This window comes from Haemaphysalis longicornis, unplaced genomic scaffold, assembly GCF_048455015.1.
Source record: "Haemaphysalis longicornis isolate Haplotype H1 unplaced genomic scaffold, Haemaphysalis longicornis Haplotype H1 scaffold_3, whole genome shotgun sequence".
NCBI classification, from domain to species: domain Eukaryota; kingdom Metazoa; phylum Arthropoda; class Arachnida; order Ixodida; family Ixodidae; genus Haemaphysalis; species Haemaphysalis longicornis.
In genome coordinates this window covers 47,910,937-47,931,952 of record NW_027526335.1, presented here as the reverse complement: position 1 = coordinate 47,931,952, position 21,016 = coordinate 47,910,937, and positions in this window count along the sequence as shown.

Genomic DNA, 21,016 nt, shown 5'->3' with positions numbered 1-21,016 from the left:
CGAGCCAAGTTCTTCACAAACAGCAAAGCGCGACACCTCTGGAGTAAGCGTGTAAGTCTTACTAATTCATCTTTCGCCGCGTTTGTGTCTACAAGAAGGTGGCTGTATTGGCTTTCCTGCTCCCACGAGTTTCCGAGCTTAGTCGTCGACAATAGGGTTACCACGCAATTCGCCATCCTTCGGTAGCGCACAGCTAGTAGGCCTGCAACTTCCTGTAATGCGGTTGGCAGGCTACGGCGAGAAATTTCCCCGTCGTGCCACCAATGGTGTGCTTAACACTAAGCGCAAAGCCTTAAGTCTTTCGTATTTATGGTCGCCCTTAAATGGGCTGATAAATCCCCAGAAAAGACTGATAGCTTGAAGGTGCATTGCCTAGATGAGTCGGTTCGTTCTGTGCAGCTTGTTCAATGCCAAAGTCAGGAACAAACACTGCTTGACAGTGTTCTTTTTTTTTTGTATAGCAAATAAGGCTGACGTGTCTGCTCTATACCGATAGATTGGGCAAATAGCAGCAGTCGAGAAGGGTTGAGTTCTGGTTCGGCAGGAAACCCTATATATACTGAGAGTAGTTTTGTCTCTGAAAGGGCGAGTGCAAGGTCTTTAGATAGTGAAGTGAGTAACTCAGCGCCTAAGCTGGATAACGGTGTCGGAAGTACGCAGAAGCTACAGAGAAATAAGACAAGCTAGGACCACAGACTGACGAACTCTGTTTTCAATCAAGAGCCACGACTGAACGAATTTGGTTCTACGTCTGCTTCGAGCACATGTGATCTTCCCGTGTTTCTATGACTCTAACACACACGAATCATTGGGAAAGAACGTGTGCATGTGTGCACGTGCGTATGTGTGTGTGTGGGGGGGGGGGGGGGACGAAGGGTTACATTGACTTCCTTTACGTGGTGGGCAAATCTGTAGTAGCAATGGGGCGCTTTCACTCGACTGCATGCAACTTTCGAAGCGCGCCATACATAGTTGCGTTGTGCCTGGTTGACACCACTTATGAGCTGCATTATAGATTAAAACTTAAGGACGGAAATTAGATAATCGTAATCGCTTTGGGTCCCCGGCCATCGACCTCTAAAGTCTTCATTAGAGAGGTACTAATGAAAGTAAAACAAAAGCTATGAGTTTTAGTAACGTGATGTAATTGCTGCCGCAATGTGGGCAGCAAAACTTCAACCTTCGCCGCGTTTTTTTGAAATTACATCGGTTAATTTTTCGTCAAACAAAAATCGCTTTTCTCGGTTGCGATGGCGCCATAGGTAACGAAAACTTGTTGTTAGTCTTTATATTGAAAAGTAGCTAACCTTTACTGGCAGGAATTATTAGCCTCAGAAATACGAACAAACCTAACAGGAAGGAAAAAAAGAACTTATTTAGCCTTAAAAATCAGCGTTGGTTGGTGGTGGCATAACAATACGCTTTTGTGATTACTGAACAGAGTTCACAACTCTCAAAAAGCAGCCATCCTAGCAGTCTGGCTGCAGTACTTGCTCTGTTCGACCTCAATCGCCGGTGCCACTCAAGCAAAGAAAGACTAGCAGAAGTCGGACGTGCTTCACAAAAAAAAGCCCTGTGTCCTCACTTCTCCTGCATATTTAGTACTGATACGTTGTAAAAAGTGATTGAGTGCGGCTAATCCCCTCCTTCAGGGCTGGAAGGGTTTTCCGAATGTTTATCTAACTAGTAGCTTATTTACATGGTCGAGAGATGAAGGCTACCGCTGCGGAAACGGGGGCGTGTTCATCCCATCGACGACTTCACCAGTCCGCTAACGAGATCTGAGAAAGGATTTGCGCCAGCTCAAGTAACTTTGCCGACCACGCTTCCTCTCCTTAGCAGAACAAGTATAAGTTTTCGTTTTACGTTGGTGTGTGTAATATTCAATGCTTGTGGATGTGAGTGCGTGTTTCTGAGCATTACTTCTTTTTTTTTTTGACAGTCATAAAACTAAATTTGCTCCGTAATTATGATCTCAGTGCTCGACTTCATATGGACTGGAGCTTTTCATTTTTGCGTTTAAAGTTGTCCTGGATGCGGTCTAAAATTTTGCACCAGAATCGGAGGACCGCTGGTTTTAAGAAAATATGTGCTAAACATATCAACAGTCTGTTGTTTTAAATTGCTGAATTATTAAGTGGTATTTCCTGTATGTTCGTGTTGTAAGCGAAAAAATAAATACCCCTAAATTATTCCTGGAGCCCGTCATGATTAATACGAACAAGACGTGCCAGAAGACAGCATTTATAATTTCTACCGTCACATGCGGTCGTTTCTTTTTTTTTTTTTTTTTTGGGGGGGGGGGATGTGACTCTAAGTTTTTCCCTTCTCTTCTAGTAGCAGAGAATCTGAAAATAACCATTCTTATTTTTATCTGCCAGTACGTGTTGCGAAATCAAATAGCACAGCCTGTGGGAACATTGAAATTGCAAAAAAAAAAAAATGCTTCAAGCAAAGTAATGGCTGTGCCTTGAAATGTTTCACCACCCAACGGGGTCCTTCAAAAGCATCCAGAAAGATGCATAATACGTGTGCGTATTTGTCAGCCGTTTAACGTTCCCCAAGTAGAGAAAAAGTGGTTCACACCTCAATTTTGGTACCAAGTACGCCGTCGGACTCAAGCGAACTCATCAGACATGTTTATTTCGTTTTTTTTTTAATACACTGAAAGGCGCTTGCCCACCTCGCGAAGCTGTTACTCCCGTATCCGTGAGTATAAGTGTACTTACGTACCACTTCTGAACGTTGACCATAGGGGGTGTCCCAAAGAGTGGTAGGTCATATCTCGGAAAGTTCAGCGCGCAGATATTATAGCAGCGTCCCAACCAGCGCGATCAGAAGGAATTACGAAAGGCCACGCCAGGATTACACACGGACTGGCCAGGGGCCGATAAGCAGATCGCGCAAAACGGGAGGCCAAGATTCGAGCATCGGTGCCTCTTCACCTCTTCAGTCCCACTTTCCCCTCTAACTGTTCGATACTCAGGCCACAGAAAAGACGGTTCTCTTCCAGCCATCCTCATCCCGCAAAGAGCCCCGGGATAACACCTGAGCCCACTCGGCAGCGGGGCTTTACGAATGCCCCGGCGCCCCGAAGTCGCCTCATTCAGTGCGGGCAGCCACTAAGCCTACCGGCCTTTCGGAGCTTTTTTATGCTATACAGGTAGCAATGGAGGCAGGAAACAGCATGTTGCCTACTGTTTTCGTTGTCAAAGCAGTTACTGGCTAGATCGTGCGCGATCCAGAACTTTTTTTTTGGTTGAAATATCCAAGTTTGGTTGAAATATCCAAGGCATTACATTTAGGCACTCCTGCATTCAGCATCTGTGCAGCTGATTACTGGCTCCCTGGCACGATGGTTAGATTTCACGCAACTTCAAGATCCCTTTCATCGGAGCCGTTAGGTTAGGTTGTTGACAACAGCCTTTTTAGTAAACCCATGTGGCTTCATCATGGAAGTGAAAATTTAAGTAATGCTACTTTTTTTTATTGCGATAGTATGCCCGTTAGCATAAATACTATGTCACAGGTAATGATGAACTCCCGTTTCACGAAGAAACGCAAGGAGGGAGCGATGATGGGGTCCCCAAATCCACCGAGGAAGGTCAGGTGGTCTGCCAGGGTGGAGGCCTGTGCCTCGAAGGTGTCGTGTTCTGGCCGCTTCCAACGAAGGGCAAGTCCACAGCAAATGTTCAGTGTCCGCATCTTCGGCAGGAGCCGTGCAAAAGGGGCAGTTCTGTGCGAACGGGGCATGGTAACATGGTGGCCACTCCCGGGTAACAGCGGGAGAGAGGGCTACACCAACACGAAGTCTTCGCAGCAAGACCTCCTCCAAGCGACCGAGTCTGCTAGGGAGGTCCGTTCCACATGGCGGAATTAGAGCTTGTGTGGCGCGACGAAGATCTCCTTTCCTTTGGAGAAGCTGTTCTGGGGTGTCTAGTGTCAGTAAAGGCAAAGGCATTGCGGCGGATGGTGCCTGCCACACTGCATTTGTTCCAAGTAATTCTAGTTGTTGTGAAATTCTGGGTAAGATCAGTACAAACAATTTGCATCAATGGGGCACAAAAGTAAAACAAAAAATCCGAACTCGCACAACTGAACATCAGCAGATATACAAAAATAAATTACCCAGAAATTCTCAAGGAAATAAAACCTTCGAAGGGCAATGCTTGCCGTGCCTTGTTGACTCGAAGAAAACTACAGAAATAACCAAGGTATTTTCATATAAAAATGCATTCTTTTTGCGAAACCTTGGCACGCAACTGCTTGAAATTGTTACAGCGAAAAGTTTGCACAAACTATGTTTCCAACGCCATAGTGCACGACAAAAAATCGCTGTACACATTTCATGTGAAAGGCATGTCACGACCGCTTTCATTTACATTCCCTGGCGTGATTTTTTTTTTTTTTGCTCTATCTGTCTGACTCTTCCTCACTTGATTTAGCCGCCCTCCCAAAAGTTTAAACATAGCTTCATCAAGGAGTGTACATGAGAAAAAACCTCCCAATTTTTTTTTAAATCACGCTCTTTTTCCAAAAAACTCTTTTTATGGCAAAGACACCTCCGTAGCTGAAATAATTTGAGCTCAGGTAAGCTTCGGGAATCTGGCGTCCGCTATCAATAAACCCACATAATATGTTTTGTCGTTTTCGCGCGGCTAACAATTGGATGACAAAGAGGAACGAAGGAAAAGAGATTAACCGCAGATTTTTGCCCAGATAGCTCTAAGTCTGCTTTTACGATTTCTTCTCAACCATGGAAGCCTTAACGAAGTACAGAAGGGCCCCAAAAACCACTGACTTATGCTCCGTGAACGCTAGTGTCGCACAAGCTTACGAAAACGTTTAGCAACGGAATAACCGCTTACCCAATGCTACTACGAAATATAGTCGTACTTCTTGCTTGTTTTACTGGTTTCCTGACCTCTCCGAGGAAGCTATAGGTAAGGTAGCTATAAATAAGAGAAAAATATGAAATCACACATGAGTTCGGCAAATTGAATTCCAACAATCAAAAACAATGCAGTGTAAAATATTAATAACAGAAGGAGCCTCGTGTTAAAAATAAATACTTTCCGAAGCAACACAACAGCGGCCTGTCATGTTGCTGCCGTCTCGTACTTTACCAAAAAACAAAGATGGCTGGCACCTAGGGAGATATGTTGGCCGCATGGGTACGTTACGTAAATATTTTGATAAATTGTAATTTATATAATTTCGTGCTTATATAAAATTTATCAGTTAGGAGCAAGAAGAATAATGCAAACTTATCAAGCAAAAACTGTCTGTATTAGTTTTTTGTTTTTGTACCTATATCACAAATGCTATAGGTTGATTGATTGTAGGCTCTAACGCGCCGACCCAACGCAGGCGATGAGGCACGCCGTAGTGGATGGCTCCGGATTAATTTTGACCGCCTGGGATCTTTAATGTGCGCCGAAGTCTCGTGCACACGGGCATTTTTGCTTTTCGCCTCCATCAGAAAAGCGGCCGCCGCGGCTGGGAATCTAACCCACGTCCACGTGCTTAGCAGCACAGCGCCTTAGCCACTGAGCCACCGCGGCGGGTGAAAGGCCACAGGTAATTTTTAAAGAACAAAATAGACTGAGCGGCTCTCTCATTCCTTGCAGCGGAGAGACCATAGCAAGCCATACCGAGCAAAAAAAAAAAAAAAACACTTACCTTGCCATACACCCCACGCAGGGCTTTAATGTCGCCTGGAGTGTGTTTTTCTTTTTGCTAGTTTGCTAGGTATCATACTATTCCAACGGTGCGGTGCTGCTCACGCAAGCTCCATGAAATTTTGTTTTATTTTGAATCTGCAGCCATACGCAGAGATTCTTCAGTTTTTTCTGCATTTCCGTCATTATCATGTCTGTGCGGCCTGTATATATATATATATATATATATATATATATATATATATATATATAATCCAGGGAGTAGTAGAGCTTTGAAGATGGTAGAGAACACAATAGAAGAAAAACTTCGAACAAGGTAAAAGCACGATTGTGGCCTACGTTTCAGCAAAGAGAACTTGCTTTCCTCAGCAAGTTCTCTTTGCTGAAACGTAGGCCACAATCGTGCTTTTACCTTGTTCGAAGTTTTTCTTCTATTGTATATATATATATATATATATATATATATATATATATATATATATATATATATATATATATATATATATATATATATATATATATATATATCTATATATATATATATATATATATATATATATATATATCCTCTTTTTGTTGATGGCCTATTTCTGCGCTGCTTCGTCTTACCGGAGAAACGAACACCGAGGGGTACGTCCGCAACGTGTGAAATTAGGCATGCAAAGTGTATGCCGGGCAGCCTTAAAATACGCCGTTTACGTGTCAGACCTTTCTTCCGTTATCTTTCCCTCTCACCAACGGCCATGCATAATGTCGCTGGGAACATTGGTTCTTGGCACGCTCGTTTGGAAGACAGCCGAGAGCGTTTCTGTTAAGAATGGGGGGAAATTTTCTTCCCCTAGCGGGATTCAAAAATTTGCACAAAATGCCTCGGTGGTGTAGGCGACGTTAAGGTGAGAAGAGACTGACGAAATGGAACTACGCGGCCATTATTCCGTAAGATTTGGAGCCTTTCTGTGCACTTTCAGCTCGTTTGACGTAACAGGGTTTATTTTTCCTAAACTTAAGTGTCGACGCGGTTATCACTGCCGGAAAATCGAGTGCTCGAACGAAGACAATAAAAAAAGGCACTCTTTTCGCCATAGCGGCGGCGGCGGCGGCGGCGTTGCACACCTCGTTAGCATTTTCCCAGGGCGCGTAATAGCGACTATCTTCGGGCAGGAAAAGTAAGTCTCATTCAGGAATACAAATGTCGTAATAATACCAAGAATCGGCAAACTTTGACACTTTGCTTTCATTTTTTTTATTCACTAGGATTTATGTTAGGAACCGCGCGAATGAAATTCCTTTGTCCAAGATATATCGTAAGCGATTGTAAGTTGAACACAATGTTTAACAGTATTACCTACTCTTCTAATTAAACTGGGCTAGTTCCTTCTGTAGTTTGTTGTCAACCCGCACAGCTGATATTGAAATAAATGTTACTAATTTGCCAAGCACGTACGTTGCTGATTTTATTTTAGTTCGTCTAGCTCCATTTCTAGTAATAGATTCACGTGATGTGCTTTTATTTCGCCTTTGTCTGAAGTTGCTCCCATATTTCTATAACTCCCAGTTCATTAAAAAAATTAGTGATATTTCACTTACTTAAGGTGGATGACCAGGGGAGCTTTTTGTCTGTTATTGGTTGGGCACAAACTCCCACTCAAGCCACGCTGTGGTGTAGGAGAACCGTTCAGTGGGGCTATAGCCATGCCGCCATCTTGCGGGATTCGGAGTTCCGATCCTCCGCGCGGCCCGATCGTCGTCAGTGGTCTCCTTCCCGTGCGTTCTAGCCACTGTCGCTGTTCTCTTCACACAGACCAGAGCCTCCTCGTTCGTGAAAAAAGATCTTAGAAAAATTTCTTCATAGGTAAGCTTCACTGTCACACTTGTATTGCGGAAAAGCCAGCCTATGCATGTGTGTAATCATCATCATCATATTTATTGCTCATTAGGAAGAGAGGGAGGTCCACCAGCAGGCGTAAATAGTTTCGCTTGGGGCAGACAGTGGAATGCCTGCTGGGGTGGGGGGGGGGTGAGATAGGGGGGAAATAGTACATTGGAATAGGGGGTAGGCAAAAACCCAGCTTACATCGATTTTTAGTGCAACGTTTTAGTATTCTCACTGATGGCGTCCGTAACGCCAAAACGGGGGAAGTGAAAAAATACGCTTCATGCGGCGGGAATCGAACCTGGGGCCCTCGCGTTATGAAGCCGGCGTCAATCCAATTACGTCATTTTGACATGATCGAAACGGCTTAGATTTGGAGAGGGGTGTATGGGCGTGCAAACATATGTTGAATTCCAATGGCAGATCTGGAGCACTTTCGGAGCAACTTTTCTGCTCTGTCTGGAGCAGACGCGTTCCAATGGCAGAACGGGAGCAACCAAATCCTGTTCCAATGGCAGATCGGGAGCGCCGTCGCAGCCGAAATCGCTCCGTGGAGCAAGAAAAGTTGCTCCGCCGAAATCGGCGGAGTCGGCTGGAACTCACTCGGGCGCTTACCTTTGCCGCGTGACGTCGCCAACGTCGCCGCCGTCTGCGCTTCCGGCCAGTGCTCGCTTTCTCTGCCTCCTCCCTCCGCGCAGGGCGAGGTATGGTGCCACCGTAGCGAGGTGAACGCGCCCGCGGGAACCACAGGATTTCGGGGAAGGCGCGATGCAAAGGATGCTGGGGATTTCCAGTTCCCGTCACGGTTCGGCACTTTGCTCCGGCGGGAGCGGCTGCGTTCCAAAGGCAGCTTCGGAGTACCTGCTCTTCGCGGAGTCGGCACGCTCCGCGATGGAGAACGGTGACCACTCCGGATATGCCATTGGAATTGAACAATAGACAGAAAACTCCTGCACCCCACTGTGTAAATACGATGATGATCCGTCACGAGTAAGCTTCGCGTTCAATTATCGTCGCCTTAAGAGGACGGGGGCTGATTTTTTGAACACTGCTTCACTTCTAAACTCACGTTCATTGCTAAAAAGACATCGCGTAGAGGCAATACATGGCATGGGATATCAAAATATGAAGCTGCGAAGGCGAACAGGCGGCCCAATGAAGAGGGTGTGCCGAAATATAGACAAGAGCAGCGGCGTTTCTCCGTCTACACCACCAAAAAACCAGTAGTTAGCCTATAACAGCTCCTCTGCAGAAAAAAAGGCGAGGGGGTATTTTGATGAACAACAATATAAGCTGGTAGTTTCATCCAAGTGTCTACTGGGTGCTTTCACCAGTGACGCTGTAGTTGCGTAGTAACGGAAGGAGCTGTACCATAAGACATTAAATGACACGCACCGACTATACACAGTCACGATCGCGTCCTCGCCCACGAGAGCGCCATGAGTGAAGTCCCTTCAGACTAATGGCCGCAGCGGCTTCCGGCCGGACACTCGAAGCTCCTTCTATCGTGACACACGCCAATCGCCGCGTGTCACTCTCCCTACCCTCCCGGAAGCCAGGTCGCAAAGGCACACACAAAATGGCCGTCCCTTCCTCGGTCTCACGGGCAGGCAGTGTCGCTACTAGGTGGAAGAATAAGGAAAAGCCGCAAGGGACTACAGTGGGAGAGAGGTTGCTTCTGTCATTAAGGGTATGCACGCATCCACCCTGAATAAAAACAACAAAGCGTTGGCGTGTACGTAACGTACAACGCACGTGGTCATAACATGAAGAAGTCGGTGAGGGTGAGGTGGAAGGCATTTGAGGCCTTGCTTGCTGCTGGGTTGTGGTAGCCCCGCTTTGCCGTGCCGTAATGAAGGTCCAGCAACGCCACCAGTTTTGCGGGAAGCAGCCGTGGGTTGAAATTACCTCTTCGCTGAGAAGAGGTTTATTTCAGGTGACATCTGACAGGTGCAGTGGCAGCCGCTCGTTCTGTGGCCGGGGTAATAACATAGCAGGGTGCTTTGTTTTTACTCCGTCGGCTTTTCGGTTCAGCGGACCGGCGGGTTAGTGAATACATCTCAAGGGAGCGCGTTAAAAGTCAATAAAGAATCACGAAATAGAAAGTGGTTGTGGATTTATGGCTCGGGAACTGAGTGCTGTGTACAGTACAAACAAATGGGGCCAGTTTTAAGCCCGTTTTTGTCGGAGTGCTTAATAATGACGCGGAAGATAAACCGGGAAGAAGGACTCGAAGCTAGAAGGACTCGAAAGACTCGTGCTACCGTAGGTAATGTACCTGCGTTTTAGTTTATTATGCTGAAGGTTTATTTTGTGCTAAACAATGTTAACAAGTGTCAACCGTAGCAGCAGTGCTAGCAGTCTAAAAACTTGTTTGTCTACGTATACTTCATCTTTGTACACTATTATGTGCGAACCCTAAAATGCAATGGCATGCCCCTCGTGAGGTAGAATCAGCTTTGAGAAAGTGGCTGAGAAATAAAAAAAAAAAACTGTAGGATTTTGCTGAGGTATGTCTTGGATAGGAATGAATGAATGAATTTATTCAAGAATGGCGACGTGTGTGACTGTGTCAAATGCTTTTTTTAGGTCAACTGCAACTACAATTTGAGGTATGCCGGATGGTCTGCCTGTGGTAGCGGCGTTGAGGACTCTCCGGAGAAGCCATAGACTGTCATGTGTACCCATATTAGGGCGAAACCTAGTTTGAGCAGGGTGAAAGTGTTGTAACGTCTCCTCTAAATGATGGGTGAGTCGGTTAGTGGCCATCTGTTCGAGCAACTTGCCAATTGGGGACGTTAACGATATGAACCGTGGGTTTTCGATGCCGTCTGAAGGCTTATGTGATTTGGGTATTGGATATACACCAGAATGTTTGAGACACGCTGGAAGGTTTCCGGATTTCCATATATTGTTGAGAAGACTTAGAAGTTGCTCTTTACTTTCGACATTCATGTTACGATGTTACGATGCATGGCCCACGTTACTCCATCCTTGCCAAGGGCACTGTTGGCTTTCACTTGGGAAACTGCTACTTCCATTTCCGCCATGGTGAAGAGGGATTCAAATCCATCTTCATTGATGATGGCTTTCTTTGGATATCTACTGCGAGGCGCAGTCGGAGTAATTTCGAAGGATTCTGGGAAGAATGTTTTGGCTGTGAGAGTTTTTAATTCTTCGAGTGGCAAGCCAGTTGCGAGGGCAATTTCTTTGAGGTTTGAGGAGGATTTTTTTACCTTTAAGAGCGCAGAACGTGTTCCAAAGTTTACAGTTGGTCGTATCCTTGCTAAAACTTTCACAATGCTCCATCCAACTTGTGTTGGCAAGTTCCCTCTTATAGCTTTTGATTTCCTTATGTTTCAATCTAAGTTTTTTGAGGTCATGGTAGCACTTGCCTCTGGTTTTGTAGCGGTGCAGGAGCTCGTGATGCTTTCTCCAAAGGTTGGTGAGATGGCGGTCGGTTGCAGGGGTGTCTTCTGCCATAATGGCGGTTGCTGTGCTCTGCTGTGAGTTGAAGTAATCCACGCGGCATGCTCATCAATCGACGTGATGTTATTTGTGTCTATTGCCGCAGCCCGGAATGATTCCCAACTTGTGGCGTTAAAAAGTTTCGGTATGGGTTTCGGTAAGGGCTTGTCAAATGTGATCCATATGGGGTAGTGATCGCTTCCCCACGTATTTTCCGATACCACCTAATCGTGCAGAGGCGAGCCATCAGTCCAGGTAAGGTCAGGGATGGTGTCTGATTGATTGGCGTGGAGGCCCACTCTTGTGGGTGTTTCTAGATAGTTTTGCAGAGCGAAGGCGTATGTTTTCATAGTTGCTTGGAGTGCGTTACCTCGTGGTGAAGTAGTTGGATACTTCCAATTGCGATGTCGGGCATTAAAATCTCCACCGATGATTATGCAGTCACCGCAATACTTGTTTCGCCAGTTTGAGATACAGACAAAGTTTCCCACGGTCGGCTTGCCGGTCTCGGGTTTCATGTGGAGAGATGCGAGGAGGAGAGTGCGTGTCTTGCCCTTTTTAGACGGTAGTAGTATCCGGGTGGCAATAATCTCTTGAATCTCCGTGCTATAACACGAAGTATCGATTTGACAGCTGGGGATATCATTTCTTATATACACTGCAGATTGTCCTTGGGGGCTGTCCCCAGTTTTGTGCGTAATTGTTGGATTGTAGTAAGCAGTTTATCCTGGGATGCTGTATGCAGCACTTCTTGTTTCTTGAAGCAGAAGGGCTATAGGGCGGGCCTGCAGAGGCTTGTTGTAGGTTAAACGCACCTTTAGGTCGGGTCCGTTGGCAGGTAGGCTACGGCAGTTGCTTTGGAGTATTCGGAGGAGTTACGTCAGATGTTGGTCAGATGGTATGATGTAAAATTGATGATATTGGCGGCCTTGTCGGGACTGAACAGCAGAGCGACTTCGGCTGCGTTGATTTTCTTTGTTCTGGAGTGTGCGGGTGATAGATTTTAGTTGGGCCAAGACGTTTTAGAACATAGCCGTTAGGTCGGTAACACTCGTGTCAACTGCATCAATTTTTGCAAGCCGTTTTTCAATTTGACCCAGTTGTTGAGCTCTGATGGCAGATTCGCATTTCTGCATTTGATGTCGGTTTTAAAAACATGCGGGCAAGGCTCGCACTTCTTTTTGAGCTTCTTTGGTAGCGTTATCTACCACGTTCGCCTTTGCTTGCATGAGGTCGGTTTGCGTCACCAGTTTTTGTGCTTGAGGTGGCGCAGTTGAGCGTAGCTTGAGCTCGGATTTCCGTTGGTTTGTTTCTGGGGTAACGATTTGCACATGATTTGTAGTTGTCGTAGTGTTGCTGGTGTGAGGGCTGTTCTTTGGGTGTTCAGGGTGACTTTGTGTGAGCTGTTGTATCTCGGCCCTTGCTTGGTCAATCGCCTTTTGTGCTTGGTCTATTAAACCCTGCAGTCGTCGTCGTTCACAGTATGAATGGTCGGTAGAGGTGCCCACGACGACATCTGACCATCTACTGGTAGCATTCTCAGGGTTGCTTGCATCTCGATGATATTCATCCCTGGGGCTTCCTCGTGTGCGGCTGCATAAGCGGCCACGCGTCACATTAGAGTCACGTTTCTTGCCTTCTTCGTCAAGGTGGCTGAAGGGCTTCTTGTTTTTGAGCCTTGATGGACACAAGGGGCTTATCGCTAAATGACCAGGCTCCTTGCAGGCAGCGCAGAAGCTACTTTCTTCACAGTCCACGTTGTAAATCACGTCGTGCTTCTTGTCGCAAGATTTGCAAACTCCAGGGTTGGGGCAATGGCGAAGCATGTGTCCTGTCTGGTGGCACTTATAACACACAAGGGTTCGAGGTTTGTACGGGTAGACCTTGGTCAACTCGTATAATGATACCTGACGACTCTGGGAAGCTTGGGTGTGGCGAATGTGACGACTGCTCTGTTGCTTTTTCCCATTCTTTTGACATCCAGGATGGTGGTTCTTTCATTGCAGAGTTCATTCATAATGTGCTAGTCTGACTATCCATCTTCGACTTTTATCACGACTTTGCTGGTCTGTTCGGTGTTTCTCAAAAGTACCATTTCCACTTCCGCATGCACAATACCATTTTCGCTTGGCACGGCCAACTTCTTTACGCTGCAAAGTCGAGTTACTTGCTCCTCGCTGTAACGCATAAACAGATCTGAGTTCGCTTTATCATTCTTTTTAAGGGTGGCTATACCAATATTGCTAGGCTTTATTGCAGTACGGGTGAGAAAATCCGAAAAAGTTTGCACAGGGATTTTCGTCACGGGAACGCCGTTGAGCGTATGCATTAAAACATGATAACGAGGAAGACTTGCCCGGTCCTCGGTGGCTGTGGGGTCTTCGTTGTCTGTTACTTTCATATCTCTGAGCTTGCGATGGCTGTGCCAGACAACCCAAAGGTCGCTAGGGTTAGCGTCGTCTTCGCCTTCAAGTGGTTTCAGCGGTCTCTTTTTCTTCGGCTCGGTGGGGTCGCCGGAAGCTTCAGACTCGTGCACCTTGGTATCGTTCACTTCAGCGGGTTCAGTACGCTGCGCTGGCGCTGTGGAGTCCATGTTCTGAAACGCCGACCGTTGAGCTGGAATCGCTGCAGTGCTCGGCCCGCGCCGAAGCGCTGGACCTTTGCCGTGGTCGTTCGGTGGAACTAGGCCTAACGTGGCCTTGGTCCACAAATTCACTCAGAAATCTTCACAATACACCGAACTCGCTCACTCCTGTAATTGGGGTAATGCACTGGTCACTCAGACACAAGAATAACATAAAACTGCTGTAGTACCGAACGACAATTAAACCACGGTGAGAAACATTACTCGACGGAGCCGACGTGAAGGCGTCTGTTCTCTTCCCACCCCATCGGCCTTGGATATAAAAACAGCCTAAGCAAAGCTTATTCTAGCAGAACTAAGTTGTTTCGAGACAGTTGGATAGAACGGCTGCCTCTTTGTTACAGTGTTAACAAAGGAACTTCACAAAGGCGACAAAGAACGAGGCACATGGCTTGCGGAAACAAGGAACACCAATTGCTTCGTTTGCCAGTTTGTTCGTTTGCTCGATGTTTGTGACTTGCAGCGTTAACAGACGTCCATGATTCGCGCAGGAAGAAGAGACAGAGAGAGAGAGAGGAAGAGATAGACAGAAAGATACAGAAAAGACAGACAGACAGAGAGAGAGAAAGATAGATAGGTAGAGAGAGAGAGATAACTTTTATTATTTAGCTAGCCTTAGTCCAGGCCATCACGCCGCAGCATCTTCGCCAGGACTGAAAACGAGCAAATGAGCCTCAGCAATGGCTCTCGGCAAAATCTGGCAAAGGCAAAATTCTGGAGATTCTAGACCCCTTCATCATTTTTTGGCCTATACCTGGCGGAAGCACCTCAGGCAACAATGTAAAGACGTAATATTGTCCTGTTCCCTCGGGGTTTGATCTTTGTGGGGGGTGGCTGTTAATTAGCCTGCCACCAAGGCAGCGGATGTATGTGCGCCAGGCCCTTACGGAACATTCCGACCCGTCTCGTGTGTTCGGCTCGGAGATTGTGCGCTTGCCAGAGACTATTTGTTTTCATTTCCTAACTAATAGGTCCACTGGGTGTCGCGTTTCTGACGGGTGGAACGCACCAGTCAGTCATTGAAAGTGCCAACTTCACAGCAATCAAGAAACAGCGTGAAGCGTGGAACTACCCGACATCGTGCCCTGTCAAAAGGTTTTCCCGAATTTTGCTTCGTCTTCTGCCGTCTGCCTCGTCGCCTGGAACGGCGCTTCTAAGCTCCGCTGTGCCCACATATCAGGGGAGCCGAACAGCGAGTCAGCACTGCTTTGCATCGATTAATTGCCGGTCAGCCTAAATTTAACTGGGGACGCAGACAATGACGAGAAACGAAGCACAAAAGCGTTTCTCGTCATTGTCTGCGTCCCTAGTTAAATTTAGGCTTACCGGTATTTAATGAATTGTGATCCAACCAGCTCATATTCTGCCTATTCTTTGCATCTCTCTCTCTCTCTCTCTCTCTCTCTCTCTCTCTCTCTCTCTCTCTCTCTCTCTCTCTCTCTCTCTCTCTCTCTCTCTCTATCTATCTATCTATCTATCTATCTATCTATCTATCTATCTATCTATCTATCTATCTATCTATCTCCCTCTCCCCCCTCTCTTTCTCTCACTCTCACACACAACACCCGCACGGGCAGCCTGAAAGATTGATCGTTAGCCCCTTCTACCATTCTCTCTCTCTCGCTCTCTCTCTCTGGCGGCCTTTGAAGTCTACATTCATGTTTCAGATGTATTTAACAAAAAGCATCAACGTTAATTATTATTACTCTCTTCCCGTTTCGTATCACGCAACTTTTGTTAGTATATACGAAGTTCAAAATTGTGAGCGTGTCGGTTACTCCCAATAATAAAATAGATCTTTCCACACAAGCTGCCAAGCACACAAACGCACACGGATCAAGCGCTTTTCTAGGGCACTGTTGTAGCGTAAAAACCCGCGTATAATACGAGGTTTTTTTTCCAAATTTTACTATGTGAAATTTGTGCCTCGTATTATACGTGGATCCCAAAGTTTTCAGCCGCAAATTTGCACTTTCGGTTTCAGCGGAGTGTGCGCCACCTTGCGGTGGCATAAGCTGGCTGCTGCTTCTCTCAGCCGGCGCCATTTTGATTGTTTTGACCACGCGAAGGATCTCGGCACGTTCACCGCAAGTTTATCACGATGTCGGGTGCACGAAAGCAGTATTCGGCTGCAATTAAAAAAAAAAGTTATTTTATGTGCCGAGACCATCAGGAATTGCACTGCAGGACGGCAGTTCGGCGTCACCGAAGGCAGCATTCGTGGGTGGAGAAAGCAACTGGTGCTTGACTGGATAAAGTCTGTGTGGTGTCGGCGGCCTGGAGCACTGTTGGGGATTCCCGTCAGTGCTCGTGTCGGACGCAATTCGCTGCCACCTGGCCGATTCCGTGAAGAAGTTGTTGCGCAAACCCCGCACCAAATTCATTGTCATGCCAGGAGGAATGACTTCCCCGCTGCAACCGCTAGACGTTTCCATCAACAAGCCTTTCAAAGACTGCATCAGGTCCTGCTATCAAGAGCGGATGAGGTTACGAGACCCGTAAGGGACAGTTACCGAATGGCTGACGCGTGTTTCTCCAGCGGTGCTTTCTGGCTGGATCGCGGATGCGTGGGCCAGCATCCCAGAGGAGCTCGTCAGTCGCTCTTTTAAGAAATGCGGCATTTCGAACGCCCTTGGTGGCACTGAGGACCACTTTCTGTGGGGAGACATTTCCGACAAGGCGACTTCAGGAGACAGCGGCAGCGAACCTGACGATGACAAAACGAAAGTCGGGAGACAGTGCCAGCGAAACCTGACAATGACTGAACGGTAACCGCAGTGCAAATAAATGTTTTCTGTGCTCTTTACCTCGCATTATATGCGGATGCAAACTTTTTTTCTAATTTTGCTGTCCCCGAATTACACCTCGTATTATACGCGGGTCCGTATTATACGCGGGTTTTTACGGTATTTGAGTTAGCTTTTCCTTGACGCTGCAGCATTGGCGGGTACTTGTCATACACTTGGTGCCGCGTCTGGATCTCCGTTCGCATTACTTTTGTGACGAGCGCAATAATTACGCTGGGCGTGTTTTCGGTGCTGTTCAGAAGCTGGTTGAAATTATTTTTACATCAAAGGACACCATCTTATTTGCCGAACTTAGGTACAGAGCTCTCAGCATCGTGACGTCTCAGTACATGTACAAATACCTACCTTTCGCTTTACTGCGAAGCATTCAATGCCTATGGCTGTGAAATTTCGGCACCGGCGTGACTGAGCAGTGGTTCCAAATAGCATAGACAGGCATTTACTATAACGTTGCCTCGAGAACATCTACTGCCCTAGCTCATACTTTCGTATGAGGTGGTATTACCAACGACACTATTCCCCACAACGGGAAATGTGTCATGACGAAATGGCTCCAGACAAGTTCCCCTCGTACAACAAAGTACACCACCTCCAAAGTGAGTGTATTGGCCTCGCTCATTTGTCTTTGCCGCGTCTTTATGCGTGAGCTATTTCCTGTATACGCCTCTACGTTTAGACGCTTCTGTATCGGTGCGACCGAGATCGGTGTTATCAGGCGAACAACCATCCTTTGGCTAATGAAACACTTGGAGGCTTGTAACTACCGCCGATTTGACTTAGGACGTTGCAAGAGTGTTCGCTGTCCTGCCGCCAATGGTGTGCTTAACGCTAACCGCGGAACGCTAAGATCTTCGAATTAATAACACCCTTTTCTTCATCCTTACACCCTAATTTTATCCAAAACACCGTTTAAAGGTGTGTGCCATGGGACAAAATGTTTATACTCTTTTCGACCAAAAAAGGCGTGAAATATATTCGCGTCAGCGCTCTACGAAGCCCATAGGCAGTGACATTCTAGACTGGTTAAGGGAAGAAAGTGTACCGGGGCATGTTCCTTTTTTTTATATAGTAGGGACAACGACGGTGCGGACTACGGACGTCAACGCGGGTGACATCGTGAGTTACTGAAATGCTCTGCATTTAAAATCCAAATCCAAACCAATCCAAGCCAAGCCAAGCCAAGCCAAGCCAAGCCAAACCAAGCCAAGCCAAGCCAAGCCAAGCCAAGCCAAGCCAAGCCAAGCCAAGCCAATCCAATCGAATCCAATCCAATGCCCCTCCCGAGAGAGTGTTATAGCGCCGAAATCGCGCCACCACACGAGCGTGTGATGTTGACGTCACGATCACGCCACAGATGTTAGCGACCGGAGCTCGCGCGAACGACAAATTGGGCCCATCTCCCCGCGAAGGGGACTCGAGTAAATGCGTCGCATAGGGGGTGGGTGTATTGCGTTAACGTTTAGTGTTTGGGGAGTTGGTGGTAGTGAATGCGTTGTATCAGCAGCTTCTTGACGTAGTTTGAATGAGTCAAGAAAATTTCGTCATTCTTGCGTGTTTCGCTTTGTTTACAAAGCAAGAAACGCAAATGCTTGCGGAGTTGTTAACTAACTAACCAACTGACTGACTAACTGACTGACTGACTGACTGACTGACTGACTGACTGACTGACTGACTGACTGACTGACTGCAACGGCTTACTTGCACGAATGCTTTGCTCTGTGGACAGCCAATGCACTCGCCATTTGTACAAGTGCGGTACGCACACACACAGCTGGCTGGCGCCGCATCTTTTCAAAGTGCTACGAGTTGTGCCGCGCCTCCGCCAGATGGCGCCACGGGTCCCGCGACCGAGAGAAGATGCAGTGAAACATCCCCCTCGCGAGGGGCACGATCAAACGCAGAGCATTTCTGGGGGCGCACGACGTTAAGTAGTTTGCGTTACGTTAATGTTGTTGCACTTGTGGCACCTGCTGACGAGAGAGCGCTCGTCAGCAGTAATTTGAATGAGTCAACGATATAAGGCGCGTTCGTAGCGTCCCATTCTGTGTCGGCTTTGTGGCGTAGTGGGTAGAGCACCATGCACATTGCGTTCCGCCCGCAGGGTCGAGGGATCGAAACCGGGCCGGATAGTATTTTTTTTATATAGTAGGGACAACGACGGTGCGGACTACGGACGTCAACGCGGGTGACATCGTGAGTTACTGAAATGCTCTGCATTTAAAATTGCAACGGACACAAATAAATCAAATTCAAGAAAGTAAAACGTTGCAAAATCCGACGCCTACGGAATGTGAGTCCGTCACGCATGTCTCTACACCCCAACCGAATCATACCTCTTGCGTACTAAAAGTTGCCCTTTCTACTACGCTGTGGCCTACGACTTATAAACCTGTGCTAGAGACATGAGCGAAGGCCTACACGAGTCATTTAAGCATGCTCATTCCCCTCTATAATGCTTTGGCCCTGAGGGTACTTGTAAATAAAATAGAATAAAAAATATCAGCAAAACACTTCCAAGTTAACATGGCATCCGTGGACAATGTCCCATGGAGAAATGTGCCGGCATGAACGACGATGAAGGCGTGGTTGGCCTGCAGCTTACCCGGGCGTCATTATGTCTGCTTGTAATTAAATCACCCCCGTTTTGTAAAATACATCGCTTCATAACCAACCATAGTTACTGTTCCTGTCATCTGTTCTGCCGCTACGTGACAATATGTATGTGGCTAACAAGGGCAATCGGTCAGGTCTCTCAGTTGAAGTAACCATACAAGTAAAACGGCGTGAACGGGAAGGGATCACTATGATGGTAATGAAAAGACAATCGCACCCCTAGCATGCGTCTTCTGTTCGTGATGTCTCTGATGCGATAAACTATAGAGTCTACTTCGAAAGCAGCTCTGTCACGTCACCGCCCATTAAAGTACGCCTCATAAAACGCAATGGAACGCAAACATGCAGCATGCCGAGCAAGAAGACTAGGGCTTTCAGCAACTAAAACCACCCTTAGCTCGTACCACAACCGTTACTACACAAAGATTTCACGCCAGACATATATACCTGTTCCGACGAAGACATTGCCGCAACAGAAGACAACATAATACCGATAGCTTTACTACATGACATAAATGATTGCATAGCTCTAAATAATGTGATGTTTTTGCCTTTCCACTCGTTAATAGATCTTGTCTTACTTTAGTCTTGAGTAAGAGGATAATTTTATAACAGTTCTTTTTTTTTCCAGTCCAAGCATTATCTCCCGAAGCAGTTCTCCGCTATTTCAAAGCTTTTTATAACGTTAAACGGCCAACGATTGCAACAAGTAATAGTCATGGGCGAGCGCCGATCCTGGGCGTCTGGTCTTTCCTGTTGCCCTTTGTCTGGGACGCCGCTCGACGTGATGAATTTGACCCAACTATCTTCAGTCTCCCCTACTCCAGCTCATTAAAACACCAACTCATGCCAGTGTACATACATGCTCATTTTAAGGTCCATGTCTCGCAAAACGTGCGCGAAGATTCCGGAGAGCTCCGGTTCCCTAAAGTCGGCTCCTGGAAATTTTCAAAGCCTCGGGAATTAGTCTCGTTCCCATTCGAAATCGTTGGCTGTGCCTTCTACCGCTGGGATATACGGCGAAGCCAATTAGCGTGTGAACAATCGATGACGCATCGGCCTGTTTCAGCGAAGGCTTTGCGTCTAAACCCCGGCTCCAGCGCACACCATCGCTTCTCCCACTGTCCCTTCCCCTTCCTTTGGGAGAAAATTCGCGCTGCTCAACCGATACGGTGAAGACCTTAATTCCCTGCCTAATTACGAGGAACGTCGTCGCCCGTAGCGAAACAGAGAAGCTAAGCAACCTGTTTATTTGGCCGTACACAATTTATCATTGAAGTAGGCACGATCAGGTTTCCTATATACCGTAATTTCGCGATTCTTTCTAAGAACCCTCCCCTACTTTCCGGGAAAAAATACTGTGGTTGATTCTTCTGTCATAGGAATCGGTACAACACGAAAGTGAAAGTGCAGCGAAATCTGCGGCTCAGCATGCTTTGCGGGTCGGCGGCTGTCTTGTGGGTGTGCTTGGTGAGCGACGTCCTGCTGGCGGATGGCTTCGGCAAAGGTGTACTGGCGTCATTTATGTGACGGATTAGTGAAACCTTGCTGTATCCTGGCATGAAACATTTTCGTGTTTAAATATAAAACCCGAAAACCAACAGCCCTAACGATGACGCACTTTTTCGTTTTAAAGGTTGCTTCTCCGCAAGGAGACCCTGTGTGCTGGGGTGCACCCTTTACAGGCCGCTGGCTTCGTTGAACTGGCGTCACTTCCGTGACGGATATAACGTCATTGAAATCTTTATGTATCCGGGAATAAAACACTTTCGTGTTAAAAAATTTTGCAAAAACATTTTTATGCTAATCTAAGTACCCCCTTTTATAAGCAATCGTCGCAAGGTGTATTCCAGATGAATGCGAACGTGTTCAAGTTGAGGTTGTAGCCATGTCTTTTACGAAGTTTCCAATTAAAAAACACTTAACGAAA